Here is a 20,278-nt window from a genome sequence, read left to right on the forward strand (position 1 = left end):
AGCACAGGCTCCGGACGCGCAGGCTCAGCGGCCATGGCTCACGGGTCCAGCCGCTCCGCAGCATGTGGGATCCTCCCGGACCGGGGGCACGAACGGTGTCCCCTGCCCCGGCAGGCAGACCCTCAACCACTGCGCCACCAGGGAAGCCCTGCAAATTTTTATGTAAATATTCTAACAAAATAAAATTGAAAAGCCCACTAATCTAAAGATAGCACCACTAGAGCTTAATAATATACACTAATGGTAACAGTTGAGTGCTGGAATGTATCAACAGTACGATTGAGAGTATATAAAAAATACACACAAACACAGACATACACCTATGCAAGGTAGAGGGACTGCAAGGAAATTCATTAACATAGAGTAAAGGGACTACCTTTTTTTCCTTTTCTCTCTCTCTCTCTGTTTTCTTCTTTTTTTAGTATTTCCAAGTTCTCTATAGGGCTTATGTATAACAAAATTAAAAAGAAAAAAAAAACTAAAAAAAGTGAACATTTAGCAAATATCAATAGAAAAAAATCAGATGGCTTTTCATTGCTTATTGTATATAAGACTGATTATACTTCATAAATTATCTAAGTTTATTTTTATTCATGCATAATTCAATTTTAAAATATATTTCATTAATATGTAAATATAGGTTAAAATAATTCTCTGGCTCCTCTCACTAATAAAGTATATTAGTACAGGAGAGAGGCAGGTTGAAGGAGTGTAGCTGCCACCTAGAAGGCAGCCCTTGTGAAAAAGATAACAAAGAGAAGTAAAATGCCTTTTGATAAACTTCCCAATTACCCTAAGAAATTAAGACAAGTCCTAATGCTTTTCTTAGTTCTACTGGAACTCATTGCTCATGATTCTTCATTTATGATAAACATACTTCAGCTTTCAAAGACAGCTAACAACATAAAATTTACCTTCACAATTGGAGGGAAAAATTTTGAGTGTCCAAAGATACTCAGCCTGTACTAACAAAAAAGATCATCAAGTTTACAATAAAAATTTTAAAGTATAGAATATTTCCTTGGGAGGAGATGAAAACAAGAAATTGGTAAATAGAGCAAGCACCTTTATTCTACTACTGTCTACTTTCACTAATGGTGGACTTAACCTCATTTTATTACTGTATATAAAAATAAATCTATTTTCTTTAAAAATTGGAAGACTGCTATACTCTATGGTGTATTGGTTAATAAGGGTTCATAGCATTTTAAAGGGAGTGATCTCCACTATTAGCCTCAGGAGCAATCAGACTACTTGCTACAGTAAATTTCTGAAAGAATAGAAGGCTTCTTCATATAAATGTGCCTCTGGGACTGGAAATGTTTAGTTAGGATACTAACTCATAATTCATTTCTCCTATATAAAGCTTTCTTTAAACAATGTTAAATTTTACAGTGTCTTACAGAGTAAAGAGTAGAATCTTTCCTAAAATTTACTTCAATTTAAAACAGGATGATGATCCAAAGCACCGTATTTAACTATTACAAATCTTCAAAGAGCATAATGCTTGTGGAACAGTAAGTATCAATGATGACTGCCATACCTAAACTAGGGTCTAGTTTTACTTTTATTCCAAAATAGGAAGACAACAGTTAATAACAGAAAACAACAGATGCCTTTGAATTTTCTAATGAAACTAGTAACGGCTTTTCTTGTAGTCTTTTTGTTTTTTACCTTCCTGTCATCCACAGTTCTGTAAAATGCAGAAGTTCTAAACTTGGAATCAGATTATCCAATGAAAACAAACAAGCTTTTAGTAATGGAAAAAATGACTTAATAGAAGAGCAGAAGCTAGCAGAAAAGCAGGTATATGATCCCATTCATGTAAATTGAAAACAAGACAAAAGCATTCAATGATGCTTTTTACATGATGTCTTGACAAAAGGAACATCTTAAAGAACTTAACAGAATCGTAAAATACTAATATAAACCAGTGACCTGTTAGTTCTGTGTTACACTTTAGTCATTATATGTTCAGTTACTATATTTCAGGTAAAGTTATTTAGAACCAAGGACTGATAATTCAAAAATTAACTATACCACTATCAGTCAGGGTCCTACATTTCTTGTCTAATAGCACCTACAATCATAAACAGCAAGCTCTGGGACAGTAGAGAATATTAGCTGGCAAAAGCAAACGTTGGTGTTCCCTGGCTGTATAAAGGGAGCTTCTTGGCATACCCCATTGGTACACTTTAGATAACTGATCTACCAGATCTGCTCTAGCCTATCTACTGAACTATAATTAGCTCCAGGGATTCTTTAGGATACCAAGAGAGGTAGAATCTGGTGATTCAAGTAGCCCAGAGGCACTATAACACAGTGTTTATGAGAATAATGTTGAGTCAAACTACCCAGATCCAACTCCCAGCTCTGCAATGTATAAGCTTTGTTGTGACTTTGGAGTCACAACTGCATCTCATTTTTTTCATTGGTATAAAAGAAAAATAAGATTAAAAATATTTACCTCATATGATTGTTGTGAGACAATACAACTGCCTAAAACAGTGTTTATTATATAGTTAAACATTATTATTTATATTTACTATTTATTATTCCCATGAGATCAGTCCCTCTGAAGATGGAGAGATGTGAATTCCCACACTTTTTATAAGAACCTGTTACAAACTAAAAGTTCTATGCCCTAACCATAGCCTCTGTTTAATGTCATATCATTTTCACAATAAAAAGGGGAGGAATCATTTTGTAAACTGACAACAAATCATAGTTATTATTTGGGTGGGACTAAAGGAGAGAGGAGCTTATTGGGTGAGAAAAGGGCCTATGTGAGTTAGTCTGAAAGACCCAACTCAAACAGAACTGGATGGAATAACTATGACAACAATTAAAATGAACATTCAAAGTATATATCAAAATATAATATCCATTAATTACTTTGTCCTAAAAAATTTTTTTCTGATCTTTCTAAGAGCTACACAAAATTAAAATACTTTAAATCTTGTTTACTCCACTATGAATTCCACTCCTAAAAAAAGAGTTAATGCATTAGAACATATGAGAGTTAATGCATTAGAACACATGAATAAAAAAACAACCCTCCAATTTTGAGGGTTAGTCACTGTACAAAGCTGAATACTATCAGTTCAAATTATTTAAAAATTTCTCAATTTAGTATTCAGTATATGCAACTCTATTAAAACAGAGAATGTAGCCAGTGGCTAAGAAAGTTAATATTACTGACTTGGAAAGCAGAAAAAAATGCATCAATTCCTAACTTCTTATAACATCTAATAAAAATCACTTTGTAACTTTAGCAAAGAATTCTAAAGATAAAAATGATAAAATACTGATCCAAAACCCAACTCTTTCTTGGTAAATAGGAAACCTACAGTATCAAATAAAATCAAAGGGACACTGGAAGGAATATTTTCATCTCTGAGCTGAACTACTGAAATGGCTTCCAAGCTGCTATTTTCCATAACTATCAAATAAATTTCCTCCAATGGACCGCAATTCATTCACTCCAGTGTTATATTTTCTTTCTTTTTTTTTTTTTTTTTTTTTTTTTTGTGGTACGCGGGCCTCTCACTGTTGTGGCCTCTCTGGTTGTGGAGCATAGGCTCTGGATGCGCAGGCTCAGCAGCCATGGCTCACGGGCCCAGCCGCTCTGCGGCATGTGGGATCTTCCCGGAGCGGGGCACGAACCCGTGTCCCCTGCATTGGCAGGTGGACTCTCAACCTCTGTGCCACCAGGGAAGCCCCCAGTGTTATATTATTTACCAATTTATACACCAAGTCTATACTTCTGGGCTTGCCACCATGCATCCTCCCAATCTTCCTTCACAGGCTATTCTCCATTTCCTAAAACTAAACCTCCTTCAGGCCCAAAACCCTGATTGCATTTCCATCACCTGGGTTCAGCTCCTTCCTCACTCGCCTCCTTCAGCACATTTTAAAGACTGTGAAAAATTTTACCTTACCTTTGTTTTATGAATCATCTCAAACATACAAACCACAGAATTCTTACACCCTCCCCCACCTAGAATACCTTTTAACATCTTGTAAAATACCAGTGTTCAACTGAAGAGCCATCTGAGAAAAGATCTGTTGTCTGAACTACTGCAATAGCCTCTGGAATTGGCCTCCTGGTAGAACTCCCTCTTCCCTCCTCCCCCACACCTCAATCTTTTCTATAGGCAGCAGTTGTCTCTTAAAAATGCAAATCTCATTATATTAAGGCAATTAAATATCTCCAATGCATTTCTAGAGCTCTCAGTATGAAATGGATTTAATAGGACTTACTGGGGCCTACCAGATCTGACCTCGACCTACCTCTCTATACCTCTTGTGGTACCATTCTTCTCATCAGTGTGCTCTGGTCACACTTCCATTGGGTTCTTCCTTGGGCCTTGCTCCCTCCCTCCTTCCTATGAAGGGCTTTTATATGTTGTTTCCTTTGTCCAGAACCTATTCCTCAAGATTCTACCCCTCCACTCTCTACCAACTTTACCAAGTCATACCAATTCATCCTTCAGCTCTCAGTTCAACCATCACTTCCACAGAGATCCCATCCAAACTCTCAAAACCTTTCGTTCCCTTTATTATGCATTTTTAAATGAAATATATTTGACATATACAATATTTTATGCTTTTCCTTCAAAATACTCAACACTGATTGATCATTCGATTAATGAGAACAAAAGTTTGTCTGTATTCCTTAGCTCCTAGTACCAAGCCTGGCACATACAAAGAACTCAACAAACATTGTTAAATTCATGAAATACTCATAGTTCAATCACCAACTAATCAGTATAAGAGAATCTCTGCCCTCTACAAATATAAATTCTAACAGTTTTATAATGAATCAGTTTAATAAGGAGCCTCAGCAGTCTCTTGTGAAATTTCAGCTTTAAAAGATGTAGTAATCCAGAGACTTCCCTGGTGGCACAGTGGTTAAGAATCCACCTGCCAATGCAGGGGACACGAGTTCAATCCCTTGTCCGGGAAGATCCCACATGCTGCGGAGCAACTAAGCCCATGTGCCACAACTACTGAGCCTGTGCTCTAGAGCCCACGTGCCACAACTACTGAAGCCTGCACGCCTAGAGCCCGTGTTCCGCAACAAGAAAAGCCACCACAATGAGAAGCCCATGCACCACAACCAAGAGTAGTGCCTGCTCGCCACAACTAGAGAAAGCCCAGGTGCAGCAACAAAGACCCAAGGCAGCCAAATATAAAAAAAAAAAAATTTTAATTAAAAAAAATTTATTAAAAAAGATGTAGTAGGACTTCCCTGGTGGCGCAGTGGTTGAGAGTCTGCCTGACGATGCAGGGGACACAGGTTCGTGCCCCGGTCCGGGAAGATCCCACATGCCGCGGAATGACTGGGCCCGTGGGCCATGGCCGCTGAGCCTGTGCGTCCAGAGCCTGTGCTCTGCAATGGGAGAGGCCACAACAGGGAGAGGCCACAACAGTGAGAGGCCCGCGTACCTCAAAAAAAAAAAAAAAAAAGATGTAGTAATCCAGAGTAAATGTTTCCATTGGTATTATACATGTCTAACCTAGCAAAAGAGATAACTTTTAAAAATATTTGAATTCATTTGAAATCTCACATACTTCTTATACCAGCAGTGTATAAGAATTCTGGCTTCTCCACATCCTTCTCAGCATTTAGTATTATCAGTCTTTTAAATTTTAGCCATTCTGGTGGATATGTACTAACACCTTACTGTGATCTTAACTTGCATTTCTCTGATGAACGATATTGAATAAGTTTTTGTCATTTAACACCATTTGAATATTAATGGTGAACATTTATCACCATTTGAATATTTCCTTTTGTGATGTGCCTGATTGTGGATTTTTTCTTACTCATTTGTAGTTTAATACATACATACACACACATACACACCCCTGAATGTAAGCCCTATGTCAACTGTATGTGAGACAAATATCTTCCCGTTCTGAAGCTTACTTCTCTTAATGCTATCTTTTGAGGGACAGAAATTCTTCATTTTAATGCACTCCAATTAATCAGTCTTTTCTTTTATGGTTAATGATTTTTGTGTCCTGTTTAAACATATTTTCCCTACCTGAAGTTTATAAAGATATCTTCATATGTTACCTTCTTCAATATCTATTATTATATATCTCACATTTAGACCTACAATCCATCTCAAAGTGATCTTTGTGTATGGTGCAAAGTATAGGGTGTCAACTCTTTTTCCATATGGATAGGTTGACTGAGTTCCATTTATTTTCCATCAGAGTAAATAAGTCCTCGCACCTTTCTGTTGTTTTTTTAAATTTTTTATTTTATATCAGAGTAGGGTTGATTAACAATGTTTGTTAGTTTCAGGTGTACAGCAAAGAGATTCAGTTATATATATACATGTATCTATTCTTTTTCAAATTCTTTTCCCATTTAGGTTTTTATACAGTATTGAGCAGAGTTCCCTGTGCTGTACAGTAGGGTCCTTGTCGATTACCTATTTTAAATACATCAGTGTGTACACGTCAATCCCAAACTCCCAATCTGCCCCTCCCCTCTCACCTTTTTGTTCTTAAAGATTAACCTGGCTATATCTGGCTTTTTTCATTTATGTATCAGTGTCATTTTTCACACACACACACACACACACAACTAGGATTTTGGTTCAGCTTGTGTTGAATCTGTGATTGGTTTGGAATTAACTTCTTTATAATAGACAATCTTCCAAACCAAGAACATGGTATTATATATCCCTTCACTTACTTAGCTCAGATGTTCTCTGAAACCCTTACAGGAAGTCTGGCAAGGTTAATACTCTCATTCTCTCACAAGTGTATGGTGGAATTTTTCAGAAGCTAAATATGTGAAATCACAACAGACTTATGTGCAGAAATAGTTACGAGAATCCATTTATCTTCTATTAAGCAAGACATTAAAATCTGCAGGGGCTTCCCTGGTGACGCAGTGGTTGAGAGTCCACCTGCCGATGCAGGGGACACGGGTTCGTGCCCCAGTCTGGGAGGATCCCACATGCCGCGGAGCGGCTGGGCCCGTGAGCCATGGCCGCTGAGCTTGCGCGTCCGCAGCCTGTGCTCCGCAGCGGGAGAGGCCGCAACGGTGAGAGGCCCGCGTACCGTAAAAAAAAAAAAAAGAAAAAAAAATCTGCAAAATGTAAAACAATGTCCTTCTTAAATTTTTTGACTTGAAAAATGCTTATCTTTCATAAACATGTTATTTACATTGGCATATGAGTTATTATTATTATTTATTTATTTATTTATTTATTTTGCGGTATGCGGGCCTCTCACTGTTGTGGCCTCTCCCCTTGCGGAGCACGGGCTCCGGACACGCAGGCTCAGCGGCCATGGCTCACGGGCCCAGCCGCTCCGCGGCATGTGGGATCTTCCCCCTGGATCGGCAGGCGGACTCTTAAACACTGCGCCACCAGGGAAGCCTGATGAGTTATTATTTTTAAATAAATAAAATTTTTAAGATTTTTGGGCTTTACTTTCTAATTTGTTAAATACTGGAAGACAGCCAACATAAACAAAATAGGTCTTTGGGTTCTTCACTATTTTTTTACATTAAAATAATAATAGAGAAAAAATAATAATAAACAAAATTTTTAATATTTTATTAAGTTAATTATAGATTCACAGATAGTTGTAAGAAATAATAGAGATATTCTTTTGCAGTTTCTCTTAATGGTAAAATTTTGTGAAAACTGTATACAGTAATATTATATCCATGACACTGACATTGATACATAATCCATCTATCTTATTCAGATTTCCCCAGTTTTACTTGCCCTGTTTGGTGCAGTCTGTTCTCAAGTTTTAAGAGTATAAAGGGGGCCTTGAAACAGAAAGGTTTGCGAACTGCTGATTTAAGATTTAACGTTTATTTATGCTTTTTCATTTTTATAGATTGTGCATTTATACAATCGATATTTGCTTCTTTATGAACTCACTTATTAATTCTAGCTTTGTCTTCCTCATTTCCTCATAATACATTATTTAGAATGACAGAGTAGGTATGTTTGCTCAGAAGCACCCAACCCCACCAGCTACCGTTGATGACCTCAGATGATATATGAATAACCTAAGGTGGATCAATTGTTCCCTTTCCTGGGAATCTGGAATTAGAACTGAGATGGAGATCAATCTCTCTGGATATCTAGACCAGATACAAATTCTGAAATTGTTGGTGCCCTTTTATTTCGCCTTCAGAACTGGGAAAACAAGAAATCTAGTTTGCTGTAAAAAAGAATAAAGTGGATTTGGTGAAAACAATGATGAGAAACTTAGAAGACTTCCCGGGTTGCATATACTTCCTGGCTGTAATTCATTCCAGAAGCCCAGATTCTGTACGACATCTCTATAATCTTACAGTGAATTACTTTATTTAGGCTAGTTCCAATGGGCTTTTCTTACTTAAAACAAAGAATCCTAACTAACATGTGCAAGAGGTCCTTCTACCACTTTACTACTAGTGGCTCTCCTAATACCACGGCTAAGTAATGTGGCTTTGAAAACTGGCTCCCTTTCTTTTTCGAGGGGCTCAAAAGAAAATAGTTGAGCTGATGATTTGGGGGGTCTTAAGATATATGAAGAACTGCAACTGTGTGTATATAATTATGTATACATTTGTTAACAAATCTAGAAAAAGGACTGGAATACAGGTTTTCCTCGGTAGAAATAATTTTATTATACAAAGCCATTCCACCGGTGAGTAATCAAAAAAAGGCTGTAACTGGTAAGATCTGCTGAAACAGTAGACAAATCTCAAACTGTAGAACTAGACACAGTTCTGCAGATGTGATCTAACAGTATAAAGGAACGGATTTTTTTTAAAATCTAGACTAAATACTAATTTAGCTTTACACTGAATTAGTACATTTTTTAATGATTATACTGTTGTCAGACACTGGGCTTCCTTTTAAACTTTCAAGCAACATTTTTCTCATGTTTGTCAAAGATGGTCTCTACCAACCTATAGCCATCAATATTTTAATGCAGAATTTTACATTAATATCCATTATCTTTTCATTTTACTGTTTAAAACCTACTACTTCACACTTTTTAGAGTTCTCTCTCAGCTTCTACAGTTTAATTTACTAAAATGTTGAATAAGATAGGGTCAAGAACACAAGGACCACTACACTTTAGTCCTTCCTCTGGGTTGACATTGAGTGATTAATCAGTAGACTGACGTGTATACAGTGGTTCATCCAGCGGTTAATCCATCCAATCCTGCTAATATTCATGTCAGATTTTTGTCATGTTAACCGCAAAGATCTAACAAGAGCCTGTCCAAGTGCTGTACTACAAAATCAAGCTACACTAGGTTTGCAACATTTCCCTCATTTGAACTTACCAACCTTGTCAAAAAAGGAAGTAAAGATAGGTCAACACAAAACTTGTTTTCAGAAAACTCAAATGGGCATCTAGTGAACAACATAACCTCTTCTAAAACTATACGCTTAATAACGGATATTAGAATTCTGCTGGTTACAGTAGAAGACCATTTTTAACAAATGTACATGTAAATTAAGGGCTATGCCATCAGTTATTTCCTTCTTCCTAGTCTTGCTCCATTTCACAACTCTTAAAAGCCCTCTTTTCACTGTCTTCAAAAATATTTTCACGGGCTTCCCTGGTGGCGCAGTGGTTGAGAGTCCACCTGCCGATGCAGGGGACACGGGTTCGTGCCCTGGTCTGGGAGGATCCCACGTGCCGCGGAGCGGCTGGGCCCATGAGCCATGGCCGCTGAGCCTGCGCGTCCGGAGCCTGTGCTCCGCAACAGGAGAGGCCACAGCAGTGAGAGGCCCGCGTACCGCAAAAAAAAAAAAAATATTTTCACAAAATTCACATAACTCTAAGCTTCACCATTCCTGATTCTAAGAGATTTGAGGCCATTTTTTCAATTCATTCTTAAAACAGATATCATTAAATTCATAATTTTCATATTCATATAAAACAAGGCAAAAGAGCTCACTGTATAAAAATTGCTCTTCTATCTTTTAAAATCCCTTTATTCCTCAAAACTATCTACTTTTTTGGAAATTATGCTTATCTTTTCTTGGTAGTCTACTTGCCAAAAGCTTCAAAATACATCCGACTAAACCCCTAATTCATTTTCTTACTTGTAAAACTCTCCCAAGGTGTACATCATAATGACAATCAATATTTCCTTATGAAATAAAAGGTTCAGAGAAAAGATAGGCATAATATAGAAATAAATATTTAAAACACCAGCTTCCTTGAGTGGACAAAGACTAGCAAACTAACATACATTATGTCAATGTCTCTATATTTAATCCTGAATACATTACTGGAAGTAGCCATTCAGGCATTTGTCTCCAGTTCAGATTCATCTTCATCACTTTTTTCTGCTTGTTGTAAAAGATTCAAAGAGGACATAATCCAGAATATCCATAACCATTAATAGTTGGGGTAATTTCCCCAGATTTTTTTCTATGCAAACAACATTTCCCCCAAATGGAATCACATCATACATACTGTCTTGCAACTAACTGACACTTAAGTGTAATTTAAAAGGGAACAATTTATGTATCATCCGTCTATTTCACACATAAAACAAACATACACATAATCTCCCCCCAACTCCCCAATAAGACTGGCTTTAAATGTCAAGTGTGGGTTAAAAAGGGGAAAAAATGCCACGGTAATTTTGAATTAAGGTTTAATATATATAGTAACCAGGCTCGCCGTGCCACTCCCCACTTGCAGCCCCGTGCCTCGCTCCTCTCCGACATAGCAAGTTTCCAGCCCTACAGAGACTGAACAGTGCATCGAGTCTCTAATTGCTGTTTTCCAAAAGCATGCTGGAAGGGACGGTAACAACAGCAAACTCTCCAAGGCCAAGTTCCTTATCTTCATGAATACAGAGCTGGGTGCCTTCACAAAAAAACAGAAGGACCCTGGTGTCCTTGACCGCATGATGAAGAAACTGGACCTCGACTCTGATGGGCAGCTAGATTTCCAAGAATTTCTTAATCTTATTGGAGGCCTGGCCATAGCTTGCCATGACTCCTTTATTAAGTCTACCTATTCCCTGAAGTAAATCGGAGGAGTCTTTGGGCCTGGCCTCCAGCCCCACTCCCTTTCCTTCAGCCTCCCAATTATCATCTACCCCTCACAGCCCACACATACCCTGAGCCCAGCGTGCCCACCACCCCATGCAGGCCACTCCGGCTGGCAGTAATAAAAGCATATTGTTTTTTAAAGCACACACTGGAGGGTCAGTAAATTTGTGCAAGGGAGGGAGATGACTGGGAGGAATATAAATTAGATTGATGGAAACAGTTACCAGAAGTTGCAAAGTAAATAGTAAAAGTGCATCTTGGGTGTATACATAATCACAATTAATGATACCAACATAATCATCTCTAAATTTCTCAGACTGATGGAGAGACGTCACTTTTCACTCATTAAATGTCTATATACCCCTACTACGGTACTGTCATAGGCTCTGAGGATACAGTCAGCAAGACAGACAAGGTCCTGCCTTCACTGAGGTTACCTTCTAGTGGGGGGAAAACAACAAATGAATAAACAAACAAATAAACAAAGAAATATGAGAGTACAAAAAAATATATAATAACCATTTCCTATTTCACTTAAACTAAAACAAACCCAATGATGCTTGCTCAAGGTCAAAATAACCCACACAACCTTTTTATAGAACTGCTACTTTTCTCATTACCTATGCAACTTTAAAAAAACATTAAAATATGCAAAAAAGTCACAAATACTCAAAGCAACTCTAGTAATATTTTGAGCAAAAAAGAAAAAATATATCAATGTATAAGTTTTTTAGTTAAAGCTAATATTTTATTTTCCCTGAAAACACAGATTACTAAATTTAGAAACCGAAAAAAGTTAGAGGACTTTTTTTTTTTCTTTTTTGGTTGCACTGTGCGGCTTGCAGGAGCTTAGTTCCCCGACCAGAGATCAAACCCGTGCCCACCGCAATGGAAGCCCAGAGTCCTAACCACTGGACCTCCAAGGAATTGCCAGAGACTGTTGAATGAATTCTTTTTTTTTTTTTTTTTTACCTGGGCCTCTCACTGTTGTGGCCTCTCCCGTTGCGGAGCACAGGCTCCGGATGCGCAGGCTGAGCGGCCGCGCAGGCTCAGCGGCCATGGCTCATGGGCCTAGCTGCTCTGCGGCACGTGGGATCTTCCCGGACCGGGGCACGAACCCGTGTCCCCTGCATCGGCATGCAGACTCTCAACCACTGTTCCACCAGGGAAGCCCTGAATGAATTCTTTAACTGTACAATTCTTAGCAAAATCCAACATGCTCTGAGAAATGTACTCTCACCTCTCATTTTAACCTATGACCTTATTTTCACAGAGCATTATTTCAGGCAATGAAAGACTTTTACATTGTTACAACTACCACTCCTTTATTGCCCTCCAACAGTTCTGTGCTCTACCTCTCCACATCCCCATATCCCTCCTCAATATCTGATCTTACTTAAAAGTTCTTAATTAATTCTTCTGAAGTGAAAGGCAAAGAAAATCAAACACAAAACTTTGCATGTATTTTTGGACAGTTCACCAAAGCCCTAAAAACTCTAATCATGAATCCTTATCCTGTGGTTTTCCTGTAGCCTCATAAATTCTTTTCTATTTGGTATTCAAATAGATCTAAGAAAACAGGCTAATTCCAAGACAAGACACCCTCCAAACAAGATTTTTATATATTATTTATAAGTAGGCCACCTCTCCTCAATATCCTATGTGTCCTTTAGCATACTTCACAGTTGATTGTAATTTCTTGCTTACAGCCTGTCTCCCCCAATAGCATTCAAATATACTCTGCTCCTGACCTATACAGTAAGCACAAAGTATTTACTGAATGAACACACCCTGTGAAAAGCACTCCATTCACCTAGTCATCCAAACCGGAAACCAAGTGCACCCACATCTTTGCCTCTATTCCCTCACTTCAAACCCCTTCCAATTCCTACCAATTCTATCTCTTAAATATGTCCTGAGTTCATCTACTATTTACCAACTTCACCTCCACTAAGCTAGTTCACCTCTCTTAGACTCCTCAAGTTCCTGAACTAGCCTCCCTGCCTCCAGTCTTGTCCTCTTTTCAGTTGCATTCTCCATGCTGCAGCCAAAGTGATTTTTCTTAAAGAGAAAATTTGTCTCATTTAACCTGATTAAAATCCTTCAACACTTCTATACACCTCCAGCTCTTTGCACATACTATTCCCTCTCTCTGAAATAGTTTCCAATACCCTCCCCTCCCTTACAACTTTGGCTAACTTTTACTCATCATGCAGCAGCTTAAATAATAACTTTCTCCAGGAAGACTTCCCCTTCCCCAAATCAAGGTGAGATGTGCCTTCATCAACTTCCACACCACTCTGTACTACAACCATTACATATCATTACACATAACTGACATAAATGTATAATTTCCTTATGTTTATCTATATACCCTAATACACTGCAAGCTGTGTTAGGGCAGGGACAATGACTGGCTGTCTTCTTTGTCATCATACCTGGCTATACTAGAAAGTGCTCAGTCACAGCTTGCAATCACACTGTAGCTGAAGTACATGAAAGATGGTCTTGGTTATGACACTTCAAAGTCAGACCACAAAACTATTGCCAGGAAGCACAACTGCAGAGAAGGCGTTATAACAACAGCACTGTGGGCACTGGTGCCCTACCAGAATACCCCATTTATGGCTAGGGTTGTCCATTTATTTGTAGGAAGCGAGGGGCCAGTTTGGGGTTAGAAATTTTGTTTACGTTTTTTCTGTTTGTTTGTTTTTTATGGTTAGGATGATTTCAATAAAAAGTTTGAAGAGACAGCCATTTAAATAAGATTATGTAGAGAAAATAACTTATACTGTATATTTTTTAAACAAAGATTTTAATATTAGTTATAAGGTATCCAACAGATTCTTCCAAGTTCTTAATATCCCCCACCAAAAAAAAAAAGTAAACAATTATAAACTCTACATTCAGTTTTAAAGAGATTTCTCATATACAGCAATTACACTATTCTCTAACAAGAGATTCAATATCAGCTGCTTCCAGTCTCTTTTCTTTTTGGTTGGAAAACACTTTAAGTAGCCCCATTAGAATACTTTTTAAAAGAGAGTTACATTTCAGATTATGATTCAGTGAAAATGGCTTGGCTGAGAAGATTAAGCACTTGAGAAAAAACTCAACAAAAGTATTCCCTTTTACTGACAAGCGGGGAGTCACATATTCCTCAAAAAAGCTTCAAATGGCTCCCTCAGAAGTAGATAAAATTTGTATTTTAAGAGCAAAGGGATGTAATATTAAACTTACCTGCAAGTCTGTATGTATTGAAAAGCAAAAGGAAAACTTTATTTTAGAATTATAATAGCAAAGAACATGGATTTAATTCTACTCTGTATTCCTCTATAGGACCTAGTTCAGACCTTTATAAAGAAGGTAGCAAATTAATTGATGACTCGAGTGAATATTTTTCTCTCTCTTAATCAATAGTTAAACTGGTTCAGAATTTTCTTAATGGGAAGGAGGCTAATATTAAGATTTTTTTTAAATCTCAAGACATGAAAAATATCTACACAGAAGATACACAACAAGTTCTACCATGTGCAAGAACTGTACTCTAAGTAGCTGGGTGTGAATGTTTTAATGATTTATCTTACAACATACAAATGACTGTAAAACTTCCTATCTATGATACGAGGTAAAAGATAAAATTCAGTAAATCTTTAGTGAGCGCCTACTATGTGCCAGGCTCTGGAAATACAAAAATGTGGAAGATTGGGTCCTTACAGTCAGCCAGGAAAGACAAACTTAAAAACACACACTACTCAGTAAGAAGCATTTTAACAGCAGCAAAGAGGCAAAATGTAAGGTAAAATGAGCACCCCAGAGGAGAGTCTCTCCAGTGACATAGTTATTATACAAATTCAAAGGACAGAAAGATCCTTTCTGGAGGACAACTGGGTTGAACCCTGAATAATGACCAAGATTTTGATTGGCAAAGAGGGAGGGAGTATATTCTAGCGGTGGAAAAAGCAAGGCCATAGGCATGGAAGTAAAAAGAGTAGGATATAACACAGTGGAGATATATCAGGTCTAACATAAATGGTGAAACACCTTAAATCTGAATTTATGGAGAGGAGTGACATGACTGAAATGATATTGCTAAAAGATTAATGTGATAGCAGTATGAATGCTAGACTAGACCAGGGAGAGAAGAGGAAGGGAAAGCAATTAGACTATTACTTTACTCTAGTGATAAAAATAATAAAGGTATGACCTAGATTGACAGTAAGAGCAGCAAGAAAAAGAATTGATGCGAAGGCAGTTATGAAGACTGATTGTCTATATGTAGACAAGGGGATGAGTAAACAATAATTAAAATGTTTAAAGCTTAATCTAGAGATTAATGACATCATTATCAGAAACAGAGGCATCAATGAGAAGAATAGGTTTGGTGAAGAAAGAAATATATTCATTTCAGGTTGAATTTAAAGAAATTCCTGATATTGATGTAAATAAACAGTTGCTATTCTACGGCAAAGGGGGTGGACCTCTATTTACTACATCACTACTTGAAGATATATTTTTAAATATAAAATCACAATATATTGAATAATATTTTACTTTAAATCAACAGTTCGTCATCAGTAGAAAAATGGAAATGAGGGATTGGAGCTCTGCAGCAATGTGAGAACTGGAAACTGACTTGGAAGTCACAGGCACAGAGGAAGCAGATAAGATTTTAAGGTAAAATCAAAAGGCTACACTCACAACTGTTGGAAGAAATCTCAGTCCTGTATTTTATGCACACCAGCATCAGTAAGCATCAGCAATAAAGCATTCTATAGAAAACTATTATTACTCTCCTAAAACCTTTATAAAGTATACTGAAATAAAGATACAGATCATATAGTATTAAGACTCTACCAGGTAGCTCTTAAATCAGAGCTGATTATTGCCCACTGATAAAAATGAAATTCTACTCTAGACCTCAGTTCTAGAAAATCAAAAGTTTATAATGTAACTTCAGTACTGTTTTCTAGCTACTGGAGGGGGTTAGGGGAAGGGAGGTTATTCTAGAGACCAAGATAGGAAATTTGACTAGAAACACTGCTTCTTCTCCTATATGAATGACCTATTTTTACACACACACACACAAAAGGAAACTATCTTTCGTAACTTCTAATGAGAAAGAACATTCAACCAATTAAAGAAACTTTTAAATATAAGCTGTTTATATTAAAATGGAAGTAAAATATTAGATTAAGAAGTGTATTTGTGGGTTGTAAAGTTCCTAAAACTCTTCTCCGGACAGTGAAATTTAAGACACTCCATCGGGACTTCCCTGGCGGCCCAGTGGTTAAGACTTTGCCTTCCAATGCAGGGGGTGCGGGTTTGATCCTCCGTCGGGGAGCTAGGATCCCACATGCCTTGTGGCCAAAAAAAACAAAAAACAAAAAAAACCCACAAAAACATAAAACAGAAGCAATATTGTAACAAATTCAATAAAGACTTTAAAAAAAAAGGTCCACATTAAAAAAATCTTTATAAAAGAAAAAAAAAGACACTTGATCAAAACCAAAAATGGAAATGAATATTCCAAAAGACTAACCAATAATTAATCTGGTAAAAACATTCTGGCTATTCTATGAGCTTTCAAGAGGTTAAATTAAAAAAAAAAATTATTCAAGGGCTATTAAACAAATCAATGGGTCAATTTTGGTTTTATAATTTAAGTATTTAAAGCAATCGGTATTCAAGAGATTTTTAAGGTTAAAAATTTTTCTGATTCTTTTTTTAAAAAGTTTTATTTATCACCTTTCACTATCTGTTGTTCTGAATTTGCCCAAAGCGAACTCCTTGTTCTCTGTCACAATGGCAAAAAAGTACAAGAGTCAATAAACGAGAAATGAGGGTGGAGAAAACATAATAAAAATTTTAATGGTTGATATTTTAAAGACTTTGGCTTCACTGAGTTAAGGAATGTGCAAATAAATTACAAAAAGAAATTATTCAAATGATTATGCGTAAACTTGGCAACTTCTGCTTAAGTGTTTGTCAGCTAAAACAAAATATCTAATAAAGACAACACCTAAATAATGCCAAACTAACCACTGAATTCAGTTAATCAGGAAGACTTTGATAAGTCTGATAATTCTTGCAACATGTCCAAATTTAGAGGAGAAAAAAAAAAAACTCTAAGAAGCCTGTTAGATGTATTTTCTCTTTCTACCTAAGCCAATAAGATCTTCCTCCAAGCCAATATAATTGGGTTCCTCAACAACTGTAATAACTTTACATTTCTATATGACAACTTTAATAAAACATACTGATATAAACCATTATGCAACCATATCCTGACCTCAAGCATACAATAATATGTCTTCCTGAATCAATTCCATACTAAACCATGTAAACTACACTTGAAAGAAATTTGAAGAGTCATCTTACATAATTACATTATCATTTCTAATGCCGAAAGTTTCTTTCATTTCAACACCATGTTTTTAGAATCTAGAGTTATGCTATAGCTTAAAATAAACCTCAGCCAAATAAAAAGTTTGTTATACATTAGAGACTCTAAATTAATGGAACAGATAAAGAGCTAAAGACCATGCTATATTTTTACTGGGTGCCACACGCTAAATTCCAGATTTGTCCTGCAATTTGTCAGTCATTACAGTTCATCCAGTCAACTTTGTAAACAAAGGCTATAAGCCAAGTTTGATATGAGAATTCAATTAAATAAAATTTAAAACAGTCATCATTCACTAAACAGGAAGGAGTAAAAGGAAAAATGCCACCACACACCTCTTTTAAAAAAGCAGCAATATGCATGAAATATGAAACCGTAAGTTTCAACCTCCCAAACAAGTTTTTGTTACAGCATTAATCAACATCTTCCACATATAACATCTTCCACATATAACCAAGGCAACTTTGAGTTAGTTTACAAGTCTTTCATTGTAAGGGGAAGCTATTGCTGTTAAGTCGTTTTCTAGTAATTCCAAGTTGTCCACTAATAAAATGGAAAGAGTTTATGTTTTGACACCTATTACCATCACTGAAAAATTGCTTTTTAAGAAGAACTCTAAGTGGTTGTGTTGCTTTTGGCCTGTTAAAGGCAAAGCAACATTATCTCCGGATTGCCAATAGTTTCTCCTTATTTGGCTAACATTGAGAGATCCCAATCAGACTACTATAAAACTTTAACATGCACAAAGCATCCATTTTGAAAAAAGTTCGTGAACAGCTTTCTTTTTTCCCACCCCCCAAAAGAAAAATGAGAGCTTGGTAACCGGCTTTGAAAAGAGTGCCTCGTATTTATTCTTCTCTTTTTAACCCCAATGCACACCCCTGGACCTGGGGCCAAAGGATCTCTGACACTGCGGCAAACGCTACTCCAAGTTAGAGACTCTTTAGTACGTTCCGGCCCCGCGGTGGGCAAGCCCTTTAGAACGCTTCCTCACGCTACCCACTTTCACCCTCTCCCCTTCAGCCGGTGCAGATCAGCTAAATTACACCGTTTCCCCCTCCCCAGTGACCAAGAGTAATAAAGGAGAAAACAGGAAACCGTCTGCTCAGGGCACTCGGCTTAGGGCGCTTGATTACTATTATCATCATTTATAATCAAGTCCTAAAAACTACAATAAACCCAACGCCCTCCTAACAAGCCAAAGACGTCCCTCTACCCAAGTGTCCCCGGTGCCTCTTGTTCGTAGTTTTCTTCAGCATCCGCCGTCCTCCGACTCTGACATCACTGACATAGGGGGCCCAGGCACAACTCCACCACACCGCTCCCCATCTCGACCCCAAATCCCAGACACACGTCCACAAATGGCCCTGGGGCCCCAAGCGGACCACAGTCCTTTTCCCCCTCTGCCCCGGAAATCTCCTGGTTCCCATACTCCACCACCAACTGGTCTGAAGGGGGCCCCAAGCCTAGGGCCCTCCCTCTACCAGTTCTCTCCCTCCCTCCTTGGTGGGAAGCCGCCCCCTCACCCCGCGGCAGGGAGTCTCCCGCCGCCCCCAGCCTCAGGAGACCAAGAGCCGAGGGGAGGCCCAGGCGGGAGGCTAACGAGGACCGGCAGGGTCAGGAGAGCGGCGGCGGGGCGCACAGACCTGGTGCAGGGCAGTGAGTCCGTCCACATTGGCGTAATTGATATCAGCGCCGCGGTGCAGCAGCTTGAGGACCTCGTCCGTGTCGCCGCTGGAGCAAGCAGCCAGGAAGACGGCGCCATCATCGAACTTCACCTTGGTCTTCTGGCGCTTCACCACGGGAGGCTCGAGGTCCGTCTCGGAGCCGATCCAGCGCTTCAGCTGCTCGTTCCGCTTCTGCTTCGCGTCCGCCATCTTCATCCCCTCTCCTGCCGCCGGGTCTTCTTATCGCGAGGGGGGGAAAGGGGAGGCGGAGAGGGAAGAGAGGGGAGGCAGGGGGTGTGTGACTGTTTCTATGAGTGCTGGCCAGAAGAGGGCTGGGAACCGGGAGGAGACGCTCGAGACTTCCAGTATCCCACAGAGCACTGGGGCGGCGCGCCCGGCCGAGCGGACCTCCCTTCCTACTTCAGAAGCCCTCCCGCCCCCCGCCCGGCCACCCGTCACCGGCGGCCAATCTAACGTAACTTCGCGAGACCCGAGCAGGGAGGCGCCCTTCGGCCAGTGCGCATGCGCCATGGGCCTGTGCCCGCCCCAGGAAGAGCGCTCCCGCGAGCCGCGGCGGGGGAGGCCAGGGCACCGGAGGGAAGCGGGGGTGGTCCAGGCTGCCTGGGCAGCGGGGGCTGGGACCAACCTGGAAGGGCGGAGACAGGGAAGGAAGGTTGTCCTGCCCCGCTGAGGGCTCCTAGGGTTCCGGAGGCCAACAGTCGGGTTGTATGGAGGCTCTTCGGGGCCGACCTGCCTCCAGGGCTGTCTCAGCTCGGCCGAGTCGTTTGCTCAGGGCGGAGGATTTTCCTATTGGCTGCGTTATTTGAATAGAATGGAGGATAGATAGGTCGTGAATTAAGCGCTAGTGATTTCCCTTTCTGAGGAGCTCAGATGAATTTGCTAAGAACCTTTTAAAAGTAGGGTCTGTGTGTACAGCTGAGGGATTTGTTGGTAGTTAACCCAGATCTCAGCCCAAGGTGACCGCCTGGTGACAAGGGTTGACCTGCAGTAATTGCAGTGGCTTTCTGCCAGCCTCCACTGTAGAAACGTATTTCCTCTTATGCTTATTTTTTCTTGCTTTGTTGTGTGTGTGTGTTGTTTTTGTTTTTGTTTTTTTTCTCTCGCTCGTATTTTGGGTCCTCTTT

At 39.0% G+C, this 20,278-nt stretch overlaps 2 pseudogenes; one reads left to right on the plus strand and one right to left on the minus strand.

Moving 5' to 3' along the window:
• The first annotated feature begins 1,658 nt into the window (after positions 1–1,658).
• LOC103082768 (protein S100-A11 pseudogene) lies at positions 1,659–11,038 on the plus strand (annotated as a pseudogene).
• Positions 11,039–19,064: 8,026 nt separating this feature from the next.
• On the minus strand, positions 19,065–19,349 carry LOC103083048 (protein phosphatase 1 regulatory subunit 12A pseudogene; annotated as a pseudogene).
• Positions 19,350–20,278: the final 929 nt, after the last annotated feature.

Source organism: Lipotes vexillifer, unplaced genomic scaffold (genome assembly GCF_000442215.2).
Source record: "Lipotes vexillifer unplaced genomic scaffold, Lipotes_vexillifer_v1.1 scaffold117, whole genome shotgun sequence".
NCBI lineage: Eukaryota > Metazoa > Chordata > Mammalia > Artiodactyla > Lipotidae > Lipotes > Lipotes vexillifer.